The sequence below is a fragment of the Spea bombifrons genome, chromosome 1 (assembly GCF_027358695.1).
Source record: "Spea bombifrons isolate aSpeBom1 chromosome 1, aSpeBom1.2.pri, whole genome shotgun sequence".
NCBI classification, from domain to species: domain Eukaryota; kingdom Metazoa; phylum Chordata; class Amphibia; order Anura; family Pelobatidae; genus Spea; species Spea bombifrons.
In genome coordinates, this window is record NC_071087.1 from 60,894,240 (window position 1) to 60,912,864 (window position 18,625).

The 18,625-nt window shown below is 41.8% G+C and overlaps 1 pseudogene; it reads right to left on the reverse strand.

Annotated features, from left to right (window-relative positions):
• Positions 1–12,055: 12,055 nt before the first annotated feature.
• On the reverse strand, positions 12,056–17,401 carry LOC128491200 (SWI/SNF-related matrix-associated actin-dependent regulator of chromatin subfamily E member 1-related-like; annotated as a pseudogene).
• Between the last annotated feature and the right edge of the window lie 1,224 nt (positions 17,402–18,625).

Below are 18,625 nucleotides of genomic sequence, written 5' to 3' on the forward strand. Positions count from 1 at the left end.
TTACAGCACTTTCTTTCTTTGCTTGGCGTTTAAAAAGAGGGTGTGGGTAACTGGGTGATATATTATTTGGGCAAGAGTGAGATCAAGGTTCTTTTTATGAGCTAAGAAATCCTAGTACAATAAAGTATGAAGAAAATGGAACTAATCCTCAAAAGAACCAAAGTAAGCAGATGTCTTGTCAAGTTTGTACATAACCATAGTTTATGAACCTCCTAAGAGACTGTAAGCTCACAAGACCAGGGATCTCTTTTCCTTCTTTACCAGATTCCTGAAATACATACATCGCCTACATAGCCGTGGTGACTACTCTCACGAGAGTCACTAACAATGCATAGAGTCCGTCTCTAGCAAAGGTTTGCTCTTTAAAGACAAAATCTTTTTGTTTTGTTTTTTAAAATCTTCATGGAATGTTGACAACGCTTTATAGAATGTTACTTACATAAAAATATATGGTTTTTAGTAATTAGCTAAAAGCTTCCAATGTTAAGCTTACCTCTGCTGCCCACTTCTGTAATGTCCTTTGTCTCTGTTGTGGTTGGTCAAACTGTTGACCAACAGTGCAGGCACCGGCAGTGCATATACCTGTTTGGATTAACACAGAAAGTGGGTGACAAAGACGGTTTCCTTAGCTTTTGCAGAACTAATCCAGGAGTCCTGGTCAACGGAGCTGATACCAAGGAGAAATATAAGAAGAAGAGAAGAAGTGGAGCTGGCTGAAAGAAGACGCGTTGGGGCCAGCGGACAAGGTAGAGCAACTTTTTTCTTATTTAGAAAGAACTATTCATTAACAATGATTATGAGAATAGTCAAAGCTTTTTTTTCTTTATCATTTTAAATATTGGCTGAATGGGTGAGGTGGTGGCCACGATGGGGTCCTGCTTGGTGCATAATGTCCCTCTTGTGTAGCAGATTTAGTCGTTTACAAGATAGAAATTATCAGGAAAGACTAAAGTATCTTAATATATATATATATATATATGTATAGCTTGGAGTAAAGAAGATGATCGGAGATGCAATAGAAGTAGGGCTGAAACAACGAATCGATAAAATCGATAATAATCGATAACGGGGAACGCTCGCGGAGGTAAGTAAAAGGAGCCGAGTGCTCCAACAACGAATCGATCACTCGATTAATCGATAACGGAAATCGTCGACAACGATTTCCGTTATCGATTAATCGAGTGATCAATTTGTTGTTGGAGCACTCGGCTCCTTTTACTTACCTCCGCGAGCGTTCCCCGCTTCTGCTACGCGCTCTGCAGTCTCCGCCTTCTTTTAGCTACGTGACGGATGTGACGCGCTTCAATCAAGACTTCAATAAAGTTTTAAACTTGAAGCTTGGAAGTGGAACGAGTCCGTAGCGGAGGTAAGTATTCTTTATGTCTATGTGAGAATCGCTCTGTGCGAGTGGCTCCATTCGAACAGAGGGATTCGCTCTGTGCGAGTGGCTCTATTCGCACAGAGCGAATGGGTAGGAGCCAGGGTAGGAGACTGGGTGCAGGGCAGAGTGGGGGTGGGGATGCAGGGCAGGGTGTGAGTGTGGGTGCAGGGCTGGGTGGGGGGGCAGGGCAGGAGACTGGGTGCAGGGCAGAGTAGGGGTGGGGATGCAGGGTGTGAGTGTGGGTGCAGGGCAGAGTGGGGCTGGGGGTGCAGGGCAGAGTGGGGGTGGGGGGGCAGGGCAGAGTGGGAGACTGGGTGCAGGGCAGAGTGGGTGTGGGGGATGCAGGGCAGGGTGTGAGTGTGGGTGCAGGGCAGAGTGTGGGGGCAGGGCAGAATGTGGGGGCAGGGCTGGGGGCAGGGCAGAGTTGGAGACTTTGTGCAGGGGCACAGTGCAAAGTGCTGGGGCACAGTGCAAAGTGCTGGGTGCAAAGTGCCAGGGCTGGGTGCAAAGTGCTGGGTGCAAAGTGCCAGGGCTGGGGCAAAGTGCTGAGTGCTGGGCGCAAAGTGCCAGGGCTGGGGCAAAGTGCTGGGTGCAAAGTGCCAGGGCTGGTTGCAAAGTGCCAGGGCTGGGGCAAAGTGCTGGGTGCAAAGTGCCAGGGCTGGGTGCAAAGTGCCAGGGCTGGGTGCAATGTGCTGGGTGCAAATTGCCAGGGCTGGGGCAAAGTGCTGAGTGCTGGGTGCAAAGTGCCAGGGCTGGGTGCAAAGTGCTGGGTGCAAAGTGCCAGGGCTGGGTGCAAAGTGCTGGGTGCAAAGTGCTGGGTGCAAAGTGCCAGGGCTGGGGCAAAGTGCTGGGTGCAAAGTGCTGGGTGCACAGTGCCAGGGCTGGGGCAAAGTGCTGGGTGCAAAGTGCTGGGTGCAAACTGCCAGGGCTGGGTGCAAAGTGCTGAGTGCTGGGTGCAAAGTGCATAAATATTGTGTTTGGGTTCTTGTACTTTGAAAATATTGTTTTTTATTACATCATAGTGCAAAGTGCTGGGTGCAAAGTGCCAGGGCTGGGTGCAAAGTGCTGGGTGCAAAGTGCCAGGGCTGGGGCAAAGTGCTGAGTGCTGGGCGCAAAGTGCCAGGGCTGGGGCAAAGTGCTGGGTGCAAAGTGCCAGGGCTGGTTGCAAAGTGCCAGGGCTGGGGCAAAGTGCTGGGTGCAAAGTACCAGGGCTGGGTGCAAAGTGCCAGGGCTGGGTGCAAAGTGCTGGGTGCAAATTGCCAGGGCTGGGGCAAAGTGCTGAGTGCTGGGTGCAAAGTGCCAGGGCTGGGTGCAAAGTGCTGGGTGCAAAGTGCCAGGGCTGGGTGCAAAGTGCTGGGTGCAAAGTGCTGGGTGCAAAGTGCCAGGGCTGGGGCAAAGTGCTGGGTGCAAAGTGCTGGGTGCATAGTGCCAGGGCTGGGGCAAAGTGCTGGGTGCAAAGTGCTGGGTGCAAACTGCCAGGGCTGGGTGCAAAGTGCTGAGTGCTGGGTGCAAAGTGCATAAATATTGTGTTTGGGTTCTTGTACTTTGAAAATATTGTTTTTTATTACATCATAGTGCAAAGTGCTGGGTGCAAAGTGCCAGGGCTGGGTGCAAAGTGCTGGGTGCAAAGTGCCAGGGCTGGGGCAAAGTGCTGAGTGCTGGGCGCAAAGTGCCAGGGCTGGGGCAAAGTGCTGGGTGCAAAGTGCCAGGGCTGGTTGCAAAGTGCCAGGGCTGGGGCAAAGTGCTGGGTGCAAAGTGCCAGGGCTGGGTGCAAAGTGCCAGGGCTGGGTGCAAAGTGCTGGGTGCAAATTGCCAGGGCTGGGGCAAAGTGCTGAGTGCTGGGTGCAAAGTGCTGGGTGCAAAGTGCCAGGGCTGGGTGCAAAGTGCTGGGTGCAAAGTGCTGGGTGCAAAGTGCCAGGGCTGGGGCAAAGTGCTGGGTGCAAAGTGCTGGGTGCATAGTGCCAGGGCTGGGGCAAAGTGCTGGGTGCAAAGTGCTGGGTGCAAACTGCCAGGGCTGGGTGCAAAGTGCTGAGTGCTGGGTGCAAAGTGCATAAATATTGTGTTTGGGTTCTTGTACTTTGAAAATATTGTTTTTTATTACATCATAACAAAATAAGAATGTTAATGTAAATTTTAAGTTGTTTTTTAACATCCAGTTCATTAAATTATTCTAAATAAACGAAAAATTTGCATATTGTTTTTTTTTATCCGATTAATCGATTAATCGAAAAAATAATCGGCCAACTAATCGATTATTAAAATAATCGTTAGTTGCAGCCCTAAATAGAAGCATTTAAATACTTAAAAGGGAATTAACAAAGTAGAAGAGGCAAGCTTATTTAAAAGGAAGAACAATGTTAGAACAACAGGTCATAGTCTAAACCTAGAGGGTCTGAGGCTTAGGGGCAATTTAAGTGTCAAGTTAACCCTTTAAGGCTGAAGACTCGTGGGGTTATGTTTGAGTGTGGGAGTAGTGCACTTTTGGCTTTCTGGGGAGACTCCTTACCTGCTTGCCCAGTCCCTCGTCTGGGGAGCACAGGGTGAACGGAAAACCCCGTCTGGTCTGTTGGAACCAGACTCCCATGCACTAGCCGGCCATGGGGGGTCTGCAAGCCAGGAAACACTCGATGCGCCTGACCGGGACCTAGCCACAAATTCATGGAACTGTGCGGCAGCTAGGGACCGCGGCGATGCCTGCCGACAACTGGAACAGCGTCGTTACGGATGCTCTTTTGAGGGTACATTAAGCTTGTGGTGGGCAATACTTGGTGATGGTTACAGAGAGGGAGCTCGTTTGGGAACCGTGGTTTAATTACCAATTTCTAGGACTGGGGTCTACCCAGCAGCGGCTGTGGTACTCTGCCCGGCTACCGCATGGACTATTCCCTGCCGTTGTACTCGCTTTGATATCAAGTTGGTTGCATTTTTGTTCCCGACCCTTGGCGTTCCTGACCTTCCTTTTGTTCAGCGATTCGAATTTGTTTCCGTCCTGTGTATGACCCGGTCCGCCTGACTACGCGCTCTGGAATTTAACCCCTGTTCATCTGACTAGCCATCTAGTGTATGACCTTTGGCCCACCTGACGTCCCGCTCTGGTTGTGATTCTGAGCTTGACTACATTTGTTTTTTTGGGGGGTTTCACTAATTTAGCGAATCGTGCCCCAGACACGATTTTCCCATTCTCTGTGGTATTCGCGCCGTTTCAGAAACTTCACCTGGCATACTCAAGAACTATCATTTTAACACATTTATCTACTTATTCTGGAGCCTCCTCACTGTTAGGATCATCGGTACCCTGGTGGACGTTACTTGGGGTTTTTCCACTTGTACTGTTTTGCAGGGAGAAGAACTTTTGCGGCGAGTTCTCCGGCAAACGGTAGACGAGACAAGAACAATAGTACGGGTGCCGGCATTGTAAATACCCGTCTGGATCTGTGTCACACAGAAAGTTGGTGACAAAGGTGTTCCTTTTGCTATTGTCATTGAACACATTCAGCTAACGACTGTGTTTGCTTTAGTTTTAATAGATGTGTTAAATGAGTAAGATGTGTTTTTACAATAAATAACTAAAACATTTGATGTCTATTTCACAGTAACACCAAATTTCAATGACATAAAATCAAATTGGTAGTCCAAAAATAAGTTTCATTAGCACAGCATTGTAGACTTTTTGGAATAATACCATTTTAACTAAAGGTGATAGTAATTTGAAAGAATTACTCATAGACAGCAACAATTATGAGAACAAACCTTTTTATTTAATAGTAAACATTGTATGGATAGTTTAAAGATGGAGCTGCCTCTGGACTCACGAAGAGTCATTCTTCAGCACGGAGGAAAGAAAAAACCTTGTTTTATTGAAGGAAATCTCTGGGAAGCCATGGCTCGAAGAACTGCCCCTCCCTCTGGGCACTAAGAGGCTAACTCTGACTAGTACTAAAATGTAAAGAATTTTTTTCTTAAAATGTCATAGCAACAAGAAATACATAGACATGTTGACAGTCTTCAAATCTGTTGATGGAAACCTGACGCTCTGCGGATCTCTTTGCCGGGGAGCCGACACTCCGCAGATCATTTTGCCAGGTAGCCAGCTGTCTTGAGATGGTCCTTCAAAAGTGTTTGCGCTCTGTGTGTGTGTGTGTGGAGAGCCAGCGTAACATATGAGACTTCTACTATGATGACACAATGATAGCTGGCAGGAGAGGTTCCATTGGTCACAAAGCACGGTGAAGCATATAACTAAATACTACAGCTTTATTTAAAAAAACAAAATTTGCAAATGTAAATCACAAAGATGCTAATCCATTAATTTTATTGAAAAGATTACATTTTACATTTCCTTTTAAGTGACATTTTAATGTGATATTTGAAACTATGAGGATTTACCTTTTTACTTTTCATTTGAGGCCCCCTGGTGTTGGAGACGTGAGAGGAGACCAAGTGAAATGTGGGAAGGGAGAGCTAAACAGATATGCTTGGTGGTTTGGAGATGTCTTTCCATGCATATATGTTTCTTTTTAGTAAACCCCATGGAATAACTTTATGAAGTGTACTAAACAGCATTCAATGGAGGGTGGACCCTTAAGGTCAGAAAGGAGTTGTTTTGCTTTTTTTCAAGAGTTATAGAGCATCCCATTCCTTTAGTTTGCTCCTTGTTGTTGTCCCTTCCTGAGCATAATCGCTTGACACAATGCAGTCTATTCAAGGTCAGATTGCACACTGTTCCTGCAACATTTCTACAGGTGGAGCGCTATGATACAATTGTAACAGAATATAACAAAATAGTATTATCACAAAAGTAAAACATGATACTTAAGTAAACTGTTAGATGGTCCTGAAGAGCTTCATTTGAGAATACAATTTATCTTCCTCTTCTTTTTCCTCAAATATCAGGGTATTATAAAATAGAAAAAAACAAACATCGCACACACTGTGTGATACGATTTTAAATACACAATCTCCCCTCTGTAGTTCCACTCACAGATTAAAATACTGCTCAGTATATCGGCTTGTCTTTTTTTCTTTTCTTTTTTCAGATCCCAACCTCCAACATATAGTAGATGGCACAAGGGAAATACGATATAGTGTAACACGTTTTTAATCATATAAAATTGAAAATGATTAAAAAAAGGCCTACTCTTAGCTGTGGTGACTACTCTCACGAGAGTCACCACAGCTAAAAAATGACTTTTTCTCACTTTTGCTAAAAATAATGAAAAAAACCTGCTAAATAGATTATACTGTTTGTCTTGAGTTTTGTTTAGAAATATCCAATGTTTCTTTTGATGTTGTTGCCTTTTTGTGCACATTATTCCCCCCCCCCATGGTATGAGGGCATAAATTGAATTGGCCGGCTTCAAAGATATCCCCGAAATAGCACATGGGGCAGAATGAACAGCTCTGGAAAAAAAATGGTTTCAAAATAGCAAAACGCTTCTTGTACTTATTGCCCGATAACCCATAAAAACATTGGCTATTTCTAAACTCAGGACAAATAGTAGAATCTATTTAGCAGATTTTTTCATTAGCTTTTTTGGATGAGTAAGTGAGAAAAAGTTTTGTTTTTTTTCAATTTTTCATTTTATATATATATATATATATATATGTATTAGGAAATTAGATAATATGATCAAAAAATGGTATCTGAACAAAGCCTATATAACGTGTGTGGGTACACTAACTGAGTGACCTCTAAGCACGAGCACCGAAAAAGTGTTAAAACATCCTCGGTCCCAAAGGCTACAAAAAAGTAAAAGACTGGTCCTTAAGGGGTTAAAAAAAATCACCTCCTTTATCATGCTGATTCCCTTTATGTATTTACATGTTTTTATTCACATACCTTCCCCCCCCAAACCCCTTTCCTTTCATACAGTCCTAACCTCAACATCAAATGTTCTATGCGCTGCCCTTGGGTTTTTATGACCGAAGGGCATTAACTTGCCCTTTTCCACATTAAACACATTAAAGTTGCCACGGCTCTGAGTATTTTTATAGTTTACCTAAATCATTTGGCATTTGACTTATCCCTCCAAGAACATCAATATAGCAAAATAATACACATATAACTAACTTTTTCTGCCTATGTGTTTGATTTCATACACGTGTTAGCAATGGGTGCGGCTGAAACACCTAAACTCAATAGTTAGGAGGGGTGCCCCAATACTTTTGGTCATATAGTGTATCTATATCTATCCATTCATACAAACACTGCAGCCTGGATTGTGAATGTGTCCCTGCGATGTCCTGTCATCCCCTTAAGCCACACTTAACCCGTAGAAGACCATAAAAGAAACTGACATAATATTTTGGAGGGCTTAATGGCATTATTGGGATTTTAAAAAGTGAATGGCAGCGGTGGGAATCGAACCCACGCTCTCATTGAGACTGGAGCCCGCCTCCTCCAGTGCCGTCTACCAGTAGGCCACGCTGCCTTACATCAACTGTCACTTGTGGTTGTCATTTAGTACCTTCCTGTGTCTTGTGAACGATCAGTGCAGACGTTTATATATATATATTGTGAGACTGTGAACCCCAGGTAGTTGATTGGCATGGCATCTGGGTACAGCTGCTATGCAGATTATACATATGGGTCCCTGGGGTGGAGCAATTGGAGAGCAGGGTGGGCCAATGATGCTCCATTTCCCCATTTTGTGGAAATTCCATGCCAGGTTTTCCAGGAGGCAAGAAGTCCACAAGATCCAGGTGCTGGACATTAAAAACCCCTGGAGCCTGATACTCAGAGAGACTGTTGGGGGAAGAGGAAGTTCCCTGTGCTCCCAGGGCAAGGAGAGGCCCTGAAGAAGACAATCCCTGAGCCAAGTGAGGCAATACCTGCCTGGACATGTTGTGTGCTGTCTGGGGGAGGTTTTCCAGAGCCTGGCGTAGCTGGGTCTGGCTGAGAGGTTGAGGTAGTGGGTGATTAGGCTGGTCAGTTTTTATTTAAAAATAAAGCGCTGTTTTGTTCAAAGCTGCTGTTCCTGACTCTGATTGCCCTAGAGGACTGTGCTTAAGACCCCTAAAAGTGACATGTATGGCCCTCCTGCTATAGGGTTTGTCACAATATATATATATATATATATATATATATATGCACAATGTCTATCCCTCGCATGCTTAAACTCCTTCACTCTATTAACCTCTACCACTTCTGTTGCAAGGCTATTCCATGCATCCACAACCTTTGTAAAGTAATATTTCCTGATTTGCCCCTCTAATTTAAATCGATGTCCTTTGGTTTTGGTAGTTTCTCTTCTTTTAAATATACTCTCCTCCTTTCAGGGGCGTACCTAGAGTATTTGGCACCCGGGGCGGATCCTGTATGTGGCACCCCCCCACACACACACTTTAAAACTACCAGGCCGAAATTGAATATGACCCCCCATACACACCATAAAAAAATCTAACACTTTTATTTAAAGTAAGTAACACACCAAAATAGGACAAAACAATTAAATAACAATATATATATATATATATATATATATATATATATATATAATTGTTAACAGCAATCACATTCCTATCATGCCCAGGCATACCCAGATTCCAGGAGGCACTCGCAGACTTGGCATGATAGGAGTATGATTGCCCTATCTACCCCTTCTCGCTCCCTTCTGCCCTATCTACCCCTTCTCACTCCCTTCTCCCTATCTTCCCCTCCTAAATATCTACCCTCTCCCTCTTTGAAGTTCACTTACCTTTCAGGAGTCCTGCGGTGGGGGTGCAAGGCCTCTGTCTCCCAGCTCTGCCACTGTATGGAACAGTATAGAGTGATGGGAGTTATGATGTACTTTAGAGCATAATTATATAATGAAAAATACTGTGGTGGGAGATATTACAGTCAGTGGATTTAAACAGGGATGGGATAGACATAAAGCTACCCTCACTATGGAACCAGACCAAGGACTGATGTGGATCCCTTAGATCAGGAAAAATGGACAGACTAGATGGGCCGAATGGTTCTCATCTGCGGTCAAATTCTGTGTTTCTATCATGTCATGAAAATGACATGCATAAAGATTTTGGGTTTAAACTGTCATGTATGACAGACGCTTGCTTATACTTGGATGTTGCGTTAGCTGTTATAAAAAAAGCTCTTTATAGAAAAAGGCAAAGAAACTCAGCCGCCCACTTCATGTCTTAGCTCTGTTGTGGGGGCTGGAACAGATACAGAACTGTCATCTGCTCCCAGGTTCCTAATTGAGCGTATTTAACATATATTCCTATCACATCCAATATATTATGCACTTAACATGATTTTCTGGTACATCATGTCAAGCTTACATGTTTTATTAGTTTACTCGGATAATCTAAAACTGTAGATATCCAGAATACCAATCTCCACTAAACTTGCTGCACATCAGGACAAGACTGGTTGGATGCCAAAGGTCATCTCATGTGACCTCATATATTTTTTAGCGGCAGCACCATGAGGAAGTGCTGTAAATGATCAGATGAGGTGTTATGTGTTTGTTCAATGTTGAAGCGCAAATTCTGGCATCAGCCCTATGCAAAAAGGGATTCCATATATAACTTTAGAAATATAAACGTTCAAGCTCATTCCTGGATTTCCTTATGCTCTGTTCTGATCTTCCATTCCTTGTTTCTAGTTCTGTTCTTTGCTTCAGCTCTGTTTCCTTCATAGATGTGCCCCACCCGTTTTGTTTGTCTCAGTCTGCAGTCTAAAGGTATGTCTCATTGCTATGTGTTTGGATTTCTTGTTTGGTTTGTTTCGTACCCCTGCAAGCAGGGTTTAGTGTTAGGACCCACCGTCATTGGAGTACTGTGGCGTAGTGGTGGGCTAAGCATACTATGGCCATATGATGTGACGGAGTCTCCAATAGTTATCATATAGTCCTAGGCTAGTTCCTGTATTTATGTGTGTCAGTCTGTGATGTAACCTGCGGGGTGTCCTGTCTTGTATCCCCGGTAGAGGGATGCCCTGTCTTGTATCCCTGGTAGAGGGGTGTCCTGTCTTGTTCATGTCTGATCTTGAGTATTCCTTGTCTTGTTCTGTGTGGTGCCCTGTATTATGTATATCTTGTCTAGTTATGTTTCTTGCCTGGTCTCCCTGTCCCTTGCTCGCTATGTTTCAGCTATTACTCTGCTTAGCTTCCACACTCCCAGCCTGCAGCATCCCGCACAGATGCCCACCCGGGTGAGTGCAGTCACCCTGCATCAGGCCCTATCCTGTGATTCCGCTACTGCATACAGAAATCCTGAACTCCATCTTTGGGCGCCCTGGGTCATTGCAGTCCTCTGTATGGACCCAGTTCCTGACACTTGGACATTATTTTTAATGCTAATAAATGTTTTTTAACCCGATTTCTTTTTCTGGCTACAGAGCCACAAATAGATAATCATGCATTTCCGCTACAAAAAAACACTTGGACAGAGAATTGAATTGTAGATTTTAATACATATTGAACTGGAACAAATTGTATCGACGATAAAAAGCTCCCAAACAGTATCGTGTATTGATTTACCTGTAAAATAATGAATTATTTTTCATGCCACCAATAGAGTAGACCCAGTCAGTAGGGCCAGTAATAACTATATATATACTTATATATCAGATTCAAATGAAAATAATTATGTGTCTGATTTGTATGAGTATACTTACACAAATTTAATCCCTGTATATATAGATATAACTCCCTCCTAGAAATATATATTTGCCATGTAGAGGAAGGAATATTCTTGCTCACTAAACAATCTTTAGGCTGTGATTGGAAGGCCAGATTTCCCAAAAAATGGAACAGTATTAATACATTTTTTGACCTGCTGGTACTTACAGTTTTAAAATTGAGCATGTCAATTAGAATATTAGAAAAATACAGTACAAAAAATCTGCTATATTTATATATTTACACATTGTAAAGAATAATTATGTAAAGAATTTTTGTTAAAATGACTCTTCTAAGGCACATTATTACTGCAATATGTCCCCTGATTAAGTATATGGTAATGCAGCTGCTTTGTACAGAGACAATGAGAAAGACCTTTGAAAAATGTCAGCGAGAGGAGCTTTTGTGCAAATACTACTGTAGTAGCAGTTATTACCTATGGGTTGTGTTCTTAAGGACTTTCGGCTATATGCTAATAAGAGTCAATTTTGGCAATACTATAACATCATTCAGATATGTACATAAAAAGATACAGAAGAAGTTCACTGTACACAATCTTTAGTGATTATTTAAACTTTATAACTTGCCCTTACACCCAAAGCAACCCCCTATACATATCCGTTGCTCATTCACTGTTAATTCAGCGAAGTTGTGAAAAGTTCTGATGTATTCTGTTGAAGACTGAGTCGGTGGTCTTCAAATCTTACAGCTTATCACTAAAGGGAGGAGAATATATATATAAATATAAATAAATGCACTAGATCTCTGAAAGAACAAGGGGCCTATTTAAGTTTTTTTTTTTTCAGGTTTCTCTGTGTAAATATATATATTTGCCAAAAAAATATTACATATTACACTCAATAATTAAGTCAGTTGTGTTTTGATAAAACATTATTGTTTCAAGGAAACAAACAAAAAACCCCCTCGTGGCAGAAGTAATTATTCTCATTGTCCTCAAAAGAAAGGCCCTAACCTTTCTGCTACTAGAAGGACATTTTTATAACTAAGGGCGTACACATAAGCACACTGTGGACAGTTACCAATAATATCACTCAAAATCTTCCATGTCAATCTTAGACAAGGCTTCTTTTACACGGATGACTATATCCTCGTGCTGAGATGGGTTCTTCATAATCACGTCATGAAGTTTAGTCAGGTAGTCATCAAGATTTTCTTGTGTTGCTGTCTCACCAGTGCCTACAATATAAATTGGGACATGAAAAGTATTATTGAAGCCGGTCTGCAATGTCCAGTAAGTCAAGAGCACTAAGTGACAAAGAGTATCAATGAGACAAATATTACTGTCAGAGGAATAAATAATGAAATATTTTTGTTAACGACAGAGCTGTGTTGAGTCAAAACATTTCAACTTGCTGACTTCACTATGTATTATTAAGGGGAAAACCAGCAAACCAGGAAAGTTTCTCTGGCAAAAAGCATTGACCATGACTTGTGTATTATCAAAAATCTCTCCACGGTGACTCTGCATTATGAAGCCGAACACATCCATTTCAACAGTAAACAATCACCAGGGTTGCTTTTTTTGTAAGCTGAAAAGCTTCAGACAAATCACGTGTTCAGTGAATAAGCCTTTGTGATTATTTTTGCACTGAAACACAGCCTACTTTACAACAATAAAACTGATACTTCCAGATGTATTCAGCTATCGAGACTCCCAAAGAGCCTAACTGTCGGCATTCATATTTCAGCTGTCGGGTTCCTTTTGTTTTTGGTTTACTCTTGTAGTGGTATAATGGCAAACTAATTTAAAAAATACATACAAATACATACAAAAAGAAGCGATATAATATCACCCCACTGTATTTCAACTATTTGCATGTTTTATGCTAACATTTTAGTGACTTATTGACTAACACCTTCATCTTTGTACAGCGCTGCTTTATAAATAAAGTATAATAATAATAATAACACTGATAAGACATCTACTAGTCCATAATGTTGCGCCTTCTAGCCATTTATCCAGCTGTCCCAGGGTGGATTTAAATGTCACTACAGTATACATATATGTGAACGTATAATAAGTGAAAAAAGCATCGGGTTGTTACAGAACAGAAATATGGCAGATAGAAGCCGCATGTGAATTTGTAAAACAAACTTTGTGAAAAAGCCTATGTTATCTGATTTAAAATATATATATATCCTTTTTTTATATACTATTAAAGGTAACCACTAAAAGTGATGCACTCCTAATATTTTGCTGTAAATAGCAAAACAATAAATTCCAGATGAGGTGTTCCCAAAATCAAGACAAGTAGATGAATTTGGCTTCTTTCTAATTATATATATAATTCGCCCTGAAACATAAAGATGTTATTTGGATAGACATCCCAAATGAAAAAGGGAACGTTGCTGTAGGACAAAGACAGAATATCTGTGGACTTCACTAACCAGGGATGGGCAAGGAGGAGAAGCAGCTCAGTAGGGGTTGATGAATAGCCTGCAGATCCTGCTCAAGCTTCATAACAAATTCTTCTCTGGCTTCTGTATCCTCTTCTAGCCACAAGTTGTAATGCATCAAACCATAAGAGTTCTGTCTGAATTTAATATTACTCTTCTCCAACTCCAAGTTCCTACTGGTCAGTTCTTTCAGCTCTGTTTCACAAGCTGCATGAAAGGTGGGAATGGACACATTAGTGGAAAAACATCTTATAAGATATATGTCTTATGCATAACCTATAATGATAAAAAGGTATATCCAGTGCTACAATTTTCTCTTCCATCCCTCTGCATCTATCCTGATATTCTATACCATCATGATTTTCATATTATATTAAATACATCACTGCGTCATTTGGATTTTAAGTAGAGTTAGTGGGGAGTAGAAGATAAATAAAATCACACAAAAAGTACTCCTCTGCTACATACATATATAAATTACATTTCATCCTTTCCTTATTAACCTTCCAGATAAACTGATCTGTTCTACATTATAGTTTGTACACTGATCTTTGCTGCATCAAGTTTCTACCTGTTTTGGGGGGATTTGATTTCGGCTTAGTGGGGGGGAATATATTTTGTTTCAGCTATACATCTTGTGTGCTTAACAACTGTTTTCTATACAATCGGTACATATAATTAATGCTTATGTCACTAGGAAATTAAGTATGTTTTGCTAATCATTGAATACCATTGTCATCAAATTAGGTTAGATTAGATAAATATTACTTTGGAAGAGGTTGGTGGCTGCTGGGTGAATAGACTTGCCAAGTTGCAATCGTTTTTGGTTTTACCAAAAAAGTTTTGTTCAAAATCTTATAAGGTAATTTTCCAGTTTACAAACCTTTATATTCATTCAAAAACTCTTTGGTAAAAATGGGTACATCACATGTGAGGAATCCATCAGTCTCAGGATCTTTGCTCTAAAAAACAGAAAAATAATATTGTATTTCTAAATCTAAGACAACAACCAGTAACCAGATGATGAAAGACCACAAAAGCTGAATTAAGCCACATGGAATGCTGTTTCCCCCCCACACACAAAAAACAACAACACTAATACAATAAAATACTATAACATGCATTCACGCCACTTAACACACAGACAAACCATGCCGTATTTACATCGGGACTGTGTGACAGGAGGAGAACAAAGTTGGATAAGATACAAAGTCATGCATGGAGTTACTACTTTACTCACTGTGCATGGTTGCTCGTCCAACAAGGTGGTAACAATGGTGGGCACGTTGCCTTCCTCTAAATAAAGAACAAATCACATTAAACTACTGATTAAAGTCAAGGATATAATAAATATTTTACTGAATACTTCTAATTGTTAAGACATATTTACAGTTCGATGTAGATGCCCAAAAATACATATTAGATGACAACAGGACACATATCGGTATATATATATATATATATATGTGTGTAGTGGAGCAGAGTCTGCAGACCTTTTTTGATCTTTTTAGGTGGGATCTTTTCTGTGCACATCTTGTATGCTTCAGACTGTTGGTACTCCCTGAGCTCCATCATGTACTGCTGCTTGTCCTTCTCTGCCTCATCAAGATATTTCTATAAAACAGAGCATGTTAACTCCAACTGTTAGACCTCATATGGAAAAAGTATAATCATTAGTACTCAAGCATAAATTTATCCGGCTCTTTTTCATTCGACAGCTCTCCTTAGCAACATTATTATAACCGATATGAAGAAAAAATAGGAATAGCATTCTTCTTGTTGACGCCAATGACTTTGTAACTGAATAGATTTGGGTTGCTTGTCCCTAGCCAAGCTAGATAACAAGCTAGATAGTTAGCAGATACTACATGCTTGTCTACTCAATTTGCATGCTGTCATTAAAAGTGTGGTGTCAATCATTAAGCAGACATTGAATATAAACTCACTCACCCATCTGATAGGGGTCTGTATGTCTTGTTAATGACACCGGTGTAATAAATAAATAGTAAAATGCCTAATAAGCATACAACCAAAAAACCTAATTGCTAAAACTAATACTAATGGAAACGGAAACAAAAGTACTAAAAAGGACAAATACATTTAACATAATACCGTATTGGCTCGAATATAGGCCGCACTTTTTCCCCCCACTTTAAGTCTTTAAAGTGGGGGTGCGGCCTATATTCGGGGTCTAGCGCCCGACGCCCGGGACATGCAGTCCCGGGCGCCGGGCAGGCAGCGGGGTTAGGATACAGATCCCCCGCAGCGGTGCAGGGGACCCGTATCCTACTATCCGATACGCTCAGACAGCCTCCCCTGCCAGCACTTTCCACGGGGGGGGGCGGCACGGGAGGTTGTCTAAGCGCATCGTCCGGACGGTCACCGGCTGCGGCGATGCAGGAAAACAGCCTCCGGGTTGTTTACCCGCATCGCCGCAGCCGGTGACCGTCCGCGCGATGCGTTTTACCTCTGCCCCCAAGACTTACCGGAGCATGATTCCCGGGTGTCTTGCGGGGCCGGCGGGGGACATCTACGCAATACGCGTATACAACTTCCGGTTGTATACGCGTATTGCGTAGATGCCCCCCGCCGACCTCGCAAGACACCCGGGAGTCTGCTCCAGTAAGTCGGGGTGGGCAGAGTGGCAGCATATCTCGGGGGGGGGAGAGGACAGTGGCAGCATATCTCGGGGGGGGCAGAGTGGCAGCATATCTCGGGGGGGGAGAGGACAGTGGCAGCATATCTCGGGGGGGGACAGTGACAGCATATCTCGGGGGGGACAGTGGCAGCACATATCTCAGGGGGGGAGGAGAGTGGGAGCATATCTCGGGGGGAGAGGACAGTGGCAGCATATCTCGGGGGGGAGGACAGTGGAAGCATATCTCAGGGGAGAGGACAGTGGCAGCATATCTCGGGGGGGGGAGACAGAGTGGCAGCATGTTTTTTTTTTGGTGCTTTTTTAAAGAAAAAAACTTTTTTCTTTAAAAGAAACCAAACTTTTAGGGTGCGGCCTATATACGGGGGCGGCCTATATCCGAGCCAATACGGTAGTTTGTTTCTGAAAACCAAACCTGCTTCTCTGGTGCTGGCAAACTGCTCCACTCAGCTCCCAGCATCTTTGTGATTTCTGAAAATGGCAAGTCTGGGTGCTGACTTCTGATCCGTTTTCTGCGTTCATTCGAATATCTAACATACCCCGTGACTGGGGGTTTGGGTCCACTGGAAACGGTCTTTTTTCTCTTCTTTCCTGTTGTGCACTCCTTCTTCTTACCAGGCTACAAAAAAAGTTAGTTTGATATATGGTTTTATTTTCCACAACAAAACATTGCAGCCGTCCAGTTAGTTTGACTGTTTAAGAGTTTTTCACCCTTGGGTGTCAACAAGAGCAGCAGGCATTTTGTTTTTTATGACATCACACATTTTAAGGTATTATTTTTATTAGACTGATCTTTGTAACAAAAGACGCATTTCTAATAAAAAAAAAGATTTTTTCGATCTGTAAAAACCAATATCCACTACATAACATACTGCCTCTTCATAATCTATATTGGTTGGGATATTAATCTGTAGTGTGCCAGGGGTTCATACAACACATTGTAAACTAATCTGACATGCGCAGCATGAACACCACTTATGGATGGGACAAAATGTAAATATAAAAAAATTATGATATTTACCTGCAACTTTTTCCCAGCTTTCTCTTCTCCACTGGTTTGCAGCATGTTCTCTCTCTTCTCGTGTTTAATGGCTACAAGAAAATTTCCACCATGTGCTTAGTTACAGGATTTCTGAAGTAAAAGTATAAATCATAACAGCTGAACTATCCCTGTACAGATGCAGATGGGTATTAAAAATCCCAAATATTATAAGAGTAATATGGGAAGCAATAAATAAAAGTTTCCTTATGTGGCAATATATAATAAGAGAATTCCTGCCCTCACAAAACTCCTGTCAGAGGTCTGGCTGTCTGCACCATTATCCTTCGAGTTAAGCTTCCGTTATTATGATTTCATGGTTATATAGCACAAAGATTTCAGCCAGCGCTGCTTATATTATATACATTAAAAGGGCATGACAAAACTAGAATATACAGACTAATACAAACTGAAACGTTAGATAAAGGAGGCCCTGATTGCAAGTTTACAATCTGAGGGAGAATACATCATTAACAGTAATGCCATGTGTAATGCCATGATGTGCCATGCATGTCATTGGTTGTTAACTGATTGTTTTTACATGAAGTGCTTGGCACGTCAGTGGCCGTTAAGGGGTTAAAAGAGATTGGTGGCTGCTAGGTAAATAGACTTACAAGGTTGAAAATGTTTTTAGTTTTACAAAAAAAGTTATGTTAAAGGTAATTTTCCAGTTCACAAACCTTTATTTTCATTGAACAACCCTTTGGTAAAAATGGGTACATCACATGTGGGGAATCCATCAGTCTCAGGATCTTTGCTCTAAAAAACAGAAAAATAATATTGTATTTCTAGATCCAGGACAACAACCAGTAACCAGGTGATGAAAGATCACAAAAGCATGTACTACTGTAGTTTTGTATGTGTATTTTTTTGTACTTCCTGTGATCTCTTTGGTGACTGTATTACACGCTGCCAGTCCCGCTGCGTCGGGACTTCCTTTTCCCTTCCCCTTACCTCTCATGGTGTACCGTACTTCCCCTCTACCCTCTCCCCCACCTCCTGTTATACTTGTGAAAACCCAATAAAAATATATTACCAAAAAAAAAAAAAAGAAAGATCACAAAAGCCGAAGTAAGCCACATGGAATGCTGTTTCCCAAACACCAAAAAAAACCCAGAAATACTAATACAATAAAATACTATAACTTGCATGCAAGCTACTTAAGGCACAGATAAACCACGCCGTATTTACTTCGGGACTGTGTGACAGGAGGAAAACAAAGTTGGATAAGATAAAAAGTAAGAGGCATGCATGGAGTTACTACTTTACTCACTGTGGATGGTTGCTCGTCCAACAAGGTGATAACAGTGGTGGGCACGTTGCCTTCCTCTAAATAAAGAACAAATCACAATAAAAACTACTGATTAAAGTCAAGGATATAATAAATATTTTACTGAATACTTCTAATTGTTAAGACATATTTACAGTGGGATGTAGATGCCCAAAAATACATATTAGATGACAACAGGACACATATCGGTAGGTATATATATATATATATATAT